A 7,500-nucleotide genomic window follows, 5' to 3' on the forward strand; every position below is an offset into this window, starting at 1 on the left:
AACCCCTTTTGGCGTTGGTGTTGCTTAATCTTGCACCTAAGCCTTCTATCGATCATTGCCGAGTAAAGCCTACCCAGGAGAGACCCGATGGTAATTGGCCTCCAGTTGCTGACATCGTCCACACTTTTACCTGGCTTAGGTATCAGCGTGGTACGATTCAGCCTCCACTGCGCTGGGTAGGTCCGGCTCAGCATTAAGAGGTTACAAAGTTTAGCAAATACTGGCAATGCTCCATCTTGCCTGAGGTGAATCTTTCTAATGCCGTCTATGCCGGCTGCTGTGTCTTTCTTTATCTTTTTAAGCTTTTCGACCAATTCGCTCACGGCTATCGGCGACCACACTTCTTCCATTGCAATACTGACATCTATTCGCTTTTTGCTTTCAACTCTTGCAGGAGGTCCTGCATTCCCCCATAGCTCTTGATACAATGGACCAACCTGCTCTTTACAAGGGGGTTCCACTGTCTCCTTGTCACTTATAGATTTACCTGTTAACGCCAGATCTAGGAGTTTCTTAGGGCATCTGTTATATAACTCCTGGTATCTAGCGTATACGTACCTTTTAAATCTATTCCCAGTATTCTCACCTCTTTGATTATTATTTCTGCCCCTTTGCTTTCGCTTTTGTTTCCTACTACTGGGATTCTCCTCCATATCGCTTCCGAGCATATCGCAGAACTTCTGCGTTAGACTGCTCACTTCGTCTTCATTTATATTATCTCGACTGGCTGCCTCTATCAATTCTCTTTCAATGTCTCTAAATTTGTTGTTCTCGTCTACGCAGCCAGTCCTAATTGTCTCACGGATAACCTCTTTCCATTTGATCCTTTCTTGGATTATCCGGAGATCATCCTCATCTTCTGCGGCCGACTCATATTGTGAGCTCGCAGAAGCGTCGTCGCTCGACGACGCTCCAGGGTCGACCGCTACTTCCTCCCTCAGAACGGGCAGGAGCCTCCTTTTATCGCTAATTTGCTTGACAGTTTTGCCAGGCAGGAATTCCTTAATGGCCACATTCGGCTGTCTCAGATGCTTAAATCGCTCGTTTAATTCTTTTAGGAGGTCTACTTCCTCCTTGGACCAGACCGAGGCTCTATTGACTGATCCACTCCTGCTTCGGCTTGAGCTGGCTGCTGCTCTCTTTTGGTTCCTTATCCTTGGATGCTTCGATCTTTCATGAATTGACAAGCCAGCCCTTGTCTTAAATGCCTTTCCACAGGAATCACACGTCACCCCCGAGCTGCTCGGATGTTCGGAGCTACCTTTGCACTTGGGAAGATGACACCGGCACCCGTGGAGTTTATAAAACTCCTTTCGGCACGCGGCGCATCTCCAAATAACCATTGCTCGGGGATGCTGTTCCTCTACGTGTTCCTTGAACGCTGACTCCTGAAGGAACCTTCTGTCAAGCCCCTCCGTTTCGCACATAGTACATATGATCTGCCCGTCCAGAGGGAGGTCCACTCGTTGGCCAAAATCGTGTTCCGGGGTCATGCCAGTGTCGTCAACTGTGGCCCTCCCATCCATAGCGGACATGTCCGCCACAGAGGCCCCAGGGCCGGGGACCTCTGCGTCCGAGGCTTCATTCTCTATGCTCGCCATTTCTGCAACATAAAAAACGATCTATTCGTCACTTCCATTCAGAAACCAACACCTTAGCCAATTCCAAGCCAGGTCGACATCAGTGCAACCACCTAGAGGGGCGCCATGCTCGCAGCCGGTAGACTTTGTCTTTCGCTCCTATTTCACCGACGCTCGAACTCGCGTGGCGAGATGATAGTGCCAGAAGCGCTCTGTGAGATCCCGAGTAGCGAGATGGTATTGCTAGGGGCCTTCAAAAACGAGCTGTGGGGCGGGGCCCAATAAATTATCCCCAGGGGTCATAAAAAAAGCCGCTGACACTTAGGTATCAGCCTAAGTGCCAGCGGCGTATTGCTTTCCCCCGAGTCATAAAAAAAGCCGCCGACACTTGGTGAAAACCAAGTGCCTAGCGGCTTATCGTATTTTATGCTCGGGATCTCACTCAGATGAGTAACCATCTGAACTTTCTAACGCTCGAGTTTCGAGCGTCGGCAGCGTGTCGTACTTAGACGACAGATGTTCGAGTGGGCACTAAGTACCCTTATAAAACAACCCGTTATCACCACTAACTCACCATTTAATATGTCTTGCCGGCTGCTAAGCAAGCCGCTCCTCAGCTCGGAAGGTGGGGTCGCCACTCCCCAACGGTGTGCACCATCACCGCTCCGTGCCTTAAGAGAGTCATAGTTACTCCCGCCGTTTACCCGCGCTTTTTTGAATTTCTTCACGTTGACATTCAGAGCACTGGGCAGAAATCACATTGCGTCAACACCCTTGGGGGCCATCGCAATGCTTTGTTTTAATTAGACAGTCGGATTCCCCTAGTCCGTGCCAGTTCTGAGCTGAGCGTTGAATGGCGGCCGAAGAGGACGACAGCTACGGCGAACCGCCGCTGAAGCCTCGCAGCAAAGAAGATCCGTGGGAGGCCAAGGCACGGGACCGAGCTCGGATTCCGGGTTACGCATGCACGAGGCAGCGGCCCGTTCAGCTCGCCCAGGCCCGGCACGTCAGCCAAACCCACTTCCCGACCAAGCCCGACACGCCCCGCTCCTCAGAGCCAATCCTTATTCCGAAGTTACGGATCCAATTTGCCGACTTCCCTTACCTACATTAATCTATCGACTAGAGGCTCTTCACCTTGGAGACCTGCTGCGGATATGGGTACGAACCGGCGCGACACCTCCACGTGGCCCTCTCCTGGATTTTCAAGGTCCGAGGGGAAGATGCGGACACCGCCGCAACTGCGGTGCTCTTCGCGTTCCAAACCCTATCTCCCTGCTAGAGGTTTCCAGGGAACTCGAACGCTTATACAGAAAAGAAAACTCTCCCCGCATCTCCCGACGGCGTCTCCAGGTCATTTTGGGTTACCCCGACGAACACTCTTATGAGGGCCCGGATTGGTATACGGTTCCGCTGCCGGGTTCCGGAATAGGAACCGGATTCCCTTTCGCCCAATGGGTGTGTGTCTTTCGCTCACTTTTGTTTGTTTGTTCCTTCGAGATTGTTGCTTTTAGTACACCACATTTACGTAAGATTTCTCTTAGGGCTTAGGATCGACTGACTCGTGTGCAACGGCTGTTCACACGAAACCCTTCTCCACATCAGTCCTCCAGGTCCTCGCTGGAGTATTTGCTACTACCACCAAGATCTGCACCGACGGCGGCTCCAGGCAGGCTCACGCCCAGACCCTTCTGCGCACACCGCCGCGACCCTCCTACTCGTCAGGGCTTCATGAAGGACCGACATGCTCGCGCGTGCCTTCCCACTTGCCACTGACGGCGGAGTATAGGCGCGACGCTTCAGCGCCATCCATTTTCAGGGCTAGTTGCTTCGGCAGGTGAGTTGTTACACACTCCTTAGCGGATTCCAACTTCCATGGCCACCGTCCTGCTGTCTTAAGCAACCAACGCCTTTCATGGTATCCCATAAGCGTCGACTTAGGCGCCTTAACTCTGCGTTTGGTTCATCCCACAGCGCCAGTTCTGCTTACCAAAATTGGCCCACTTGGCACTCTGATCCGAGATCTCGTGGCTTCATAGTTCAAGTTCGTTCAAGCAAGCCAGAGATCTCACCCATTTAAAGTTTGAGAATAGGTTGAGGTCGTTTCGGCCCCAAGGCCTCTAATCATTCGCTTTACCAGATGAGACTCATCGCACATATGTTCAAGTATGTCTCTTTGAGTGCCAGCTATCCTGAGGGAAACTTCGGAGGGAACCAGCTACTAGATGGTTCGATTAGTCTTTCGCCCCTATACCCAGTTCCGACGATCGATTTGCACGTCAGAATCGCTACGGACCTCCATCAGGGTTTCCCCTGACTTCGTCCTGACCAGGCATAGTTCACCATCTTTCGGGTCCCAACGTGTACGCTCTAGGTGCGCCTCTTCTCGCGATGAGAACGAGACGCCCCGGGAGTGCGAGGCCGCATGGGTACGCGGCCCATCCTCCCTTGGTCGACGCGAAGGCCGACTTTCACTTTCATTTCGCCTTTAGGTTTTCGTAAATCCCAATGACTCGCGCACATGTTAGACTCCTTGGTCCGTGTTTCAAGACGGGTCCTGAGAGTACCCAAAGCAGTAGCGTCGCCGACCGGTAATTCGAAGCTTGGCCAGTCCGAGGACACCGCCTGCTAACAGCTGGCCAGGCCCGGAGCCGGCGCAAAGTCCGTACCACCGGGTAGTCTGACCGAGCTTGCGGCGGGCTAGACGCACACACATTCGAGAATGGATTGGTTGCGGCCCGATACCGTACGAGTACCGTCGCGCAGCCGGCCGGGCGACCGAGGGTCTGCCGCGTGCGCAAGATTGCGACGCCACAGGCGCCCACTCGGGCCGTAGACCGACGCGCAACGGGTCGCGACGTTCTACTAGGGGAGAAGTGCACGACTACATCACCGGAACGTTCGCCGACGACGGCGTGCCGCTCGCCGTGGTACCGCGAGGGTACCACCGGGGCATCGCGCGCCGTCGGGAGCCGGTATCGTCGTCGATGAATCTCTCCATTCGATCTTTTGGGTTTCTCAGGTTTACCCCTGAACGGTTTCACGTACTCTTGAACTCTCTCTTCAAAGTTCTTTTCAACTTTCCCTCACGGTACTTGTTCGCTATCGGTCTCGTGGTCGTATTTAGCCTTAGATGGAGTTTACCACCCACTTAGGGCTGCACTCTCAAGCAACCCGACTCTAAGGAGAGATCCTCCCGAAACGCGTACCGGTCGCTACGGGCCTGGCACCCTCTGTGGGTAAATGGCCCCATTCAAGATGGACTTGGACGCGATTCGTTGTCTCGGGATAAACGGATCCTCCCGAACACTACATTTCCCAGCGGCGGAACCGCGGGATTCAGTGCTGGGCTCATTCCTGTTCGCTCGCAGCTACTAAGGAAATCCTGGTTAGTTTCTTTTCCTCCGCTTAGTAATATGCTTAAATTCAGCGGGTAATCTCACCTAATCTGAGGTCGTCTCTACGTGACGCACGAAATTCATTCGTGCCATCGAGCTCGCTTACGGAGAGAAGGTAAAAAAAAAAGAGATTCGTATGTATAAATATATACAAGACGAGGAGAGAGCATCGGCGAACGGGGACGGCAGACGACGAAAAGAACTTTCGTCCATCTCCGACACAGCGATCCTTTGATTTACCGCTCGAGAAACCGGCAAGAAGAAACTACACGCACCTCTCTTCGTTGTTGTGTTCTCGTCGAAGCGTTTTATGCACCTCGCCAATGCCTTTCGTGTGTCGGTATTTCTTTTATATATAAGATTCGTAAAAAATATAAAAGAAAAAAAAAATACGAGACTCTCGCTAGACGACCAAGCTACCGGCGTTTCTTTAACATCCGTCCTCTTTATCGTCGTAGCTGCGAACGATCGACAAACCGTTTACACTCTCCAGCGGTTCCACACCTTCCGCGCGTAACACGCAGAGATCGAAACGGAGCGGCTCCTTTTCCCCCGATTTTATTACCCTGATCCTTCGGAACGAAGGACAGGCCGAGTTGGAGCGCCCGCACGAATCTCTCTGCTGCGTGAACGGGAAATAAAAGGGAACGCACGCGTGGAAAAGCGTACGATGCGATCGTAGCGCAAGCTGCGCTTCCGGGGACTGGATGACCGGCTTTTGGTCGCGCGGTCCCGTCTCGACAACGAAGACATGGGGTGACCAACGCACTCGATGATCACGAAGTAGGGCGGTAGTACCTTGCGGCACCGAGGCGGCACCTCGTCGAAGAAAAAAAAACTCGAGCCTCGCCAAAGGGGAGCCAATCTTCCCGTATCTGCTCCGAAAACTCTCTCCTTTGTCGCGCGTGTTACCGATTCGAGTTTCGCTTCGGGAGATCTCCGAAGCGCGGACACGCGTCACAGGCCAGAAACGTTGCGACGCTACACGGACGCAACGACGGCCTATGTTCGAGTGACGGTCCGCGCGAGAGATCTTTTCTTCCCTCGCGGAAACATGGTATACACACGCGCGGAGAGAACAGAGAGAACGGGTTATTCTGATCGAACACCCTGGGGCTGTACGAGGAGAACTTCGAACGATCGGATGCGCATCATCGTCCCTCGCGTTACGACGATGTCGCTCTCTCTCTTGTATATCTCTTCTCTCTCGACCGAGAATTCTCCCTCGGTCTTGCGGCGTGAAAAAAAACAATTCATTTTAAACGACGTCGAGCGCGCGGCATGTTCGTATCGTGCGCTAAAGGCGGGGCGAAGGCGATGCGTGTGGCGGGTGTGCGAATTCGGAACGCGGAACAAAATCGGCGATCGAAACACGAAGCGGTTCCCGTGGGCGGTCGTCCGTTTAACGGACGACTCACGACGTCACGAAGAACTCACGCGAGTTCGTGATCGACGCACCGTCGAGTTCCGTGAACGCGTTTACGCACGCCGCACGCGCACACACACGTTGCCAATCGCGGATTGCCTCGGCACGGCCACAGACGACTCGGACGAACGTCCAACGATCGCTCGTACGTCGCGTATCGCTCCTCTTCCTCCCTTTCTCGGTGCCGCCCGAACTCAGAAACGTTCGTAATTTAATTCGAGAATGAACGACGGCGGGCAGATTCGAGCACCGTAGGGAAAGAAAGATTCGACGAAACGCAACGCAAGCAGTATTCTGGTTACGTGAACGACCCTCAGCTAGGCGTGGTCCAGGAATTGTATCCGTGGACCGCAATGTGCGTTCGAAATGTCGATGTTCATGTGTCCTGCAGTTCACACGTTGACGCGCAATTAGCTGCGTTCTTCATCGACCCACGAGCCAAGTGATCCACCGTTCAGGGTAATCGTATATGTATATTTTATTGATCTTTGAGTCTCTTGGTACTAAAGTTCGAACAAGTCGATACCCAAACGTCCCCGGTGAAAGAGACGCGGGCGTCGCCGAACGGAGTTCGAGGCGACACGATATATCGGTCCTACGGATGAAACGCATACGCCGATGGTTCGCGCGTAAGGTCTCCCTCAAAGTTACGAAAAAATGCACGCGCGCGTCCAGGTGCGAAGAGAAAAAAAAAAATCCCTTCAAAAATTCGTTAGGACTCCTCCGCGTACCAGCAGCCTCGAGGCGGTCTTTTACCTCCCGGCAACGCGAAGCGAGCATAAACTGTTCGAGCTCGCAACGGCGGGATTACAGACTCTCGACAACGAGGACAACGGGCAACGGCGGAATCGTCCCCTCTGGAACGAACGTGCGCGTCGAACTGAGAAGAAAAAAGACCAAACACCCAGCGGCGTATTGCTTTCGAGATCGACAAGACGCTCTCGTTCGGGTGAACATAACAATGTTATCATCGATGGGACACACTCGTCGTCTTCGCGCACAGTCTCGAGGCGGTCTATAAGAGTTTTCCCCGGCAACACGAAGCGAGTATAAAATTATTCGATCTCGCAACGGCGGGTTTTTCTCAGACTCTCGA

At 53.2% G+C, this 7,500-nt stretch overlaps 1 non-coding gene and 1 pseudogene across 1 annotated transcript; both read right to left on the reverse strand.

The window, feature by feature from the left end:
* LOC143432321 (large subunit ribosomal RNA) overlaps positions 1-5,037 on the reverse strand; it is an 8,717-nt pseudogene extending 3,680 nt beyond the window's left edge.
* A 1,674-nt stretch (positions 5,038-6,711) lies between these two features.
* LOC143432341 (5.8S ribosomal RNA) lies at positions 6,712-6,866 on the reverse strand. The gene has a single exon (XR_013102971.1). It is a non-coding gene; the product is annotated as a 5.8S ribosomal RNA (ribosomal RNA).
* Between the last annotated feature and the right edge of the window lie 634 nt (positions 6,867-7,500).

Source organism: Xylocopa sonorina, unplaced genomic scaffold, assembly GCF_050948175.1.
Source record: "Xylocopa sonorina isolate GNS202 unplaced genomic scaffold, iyXylSono1_principal scaffold0079, whole genome shotgun sequence".
Classification (NCBI taxonomy): Eukaryota; Metazoa; Arthropoda; class Insecta; order Hymenoptera; family Apidae; genus Xylocopa; species Xylocopa sonorina.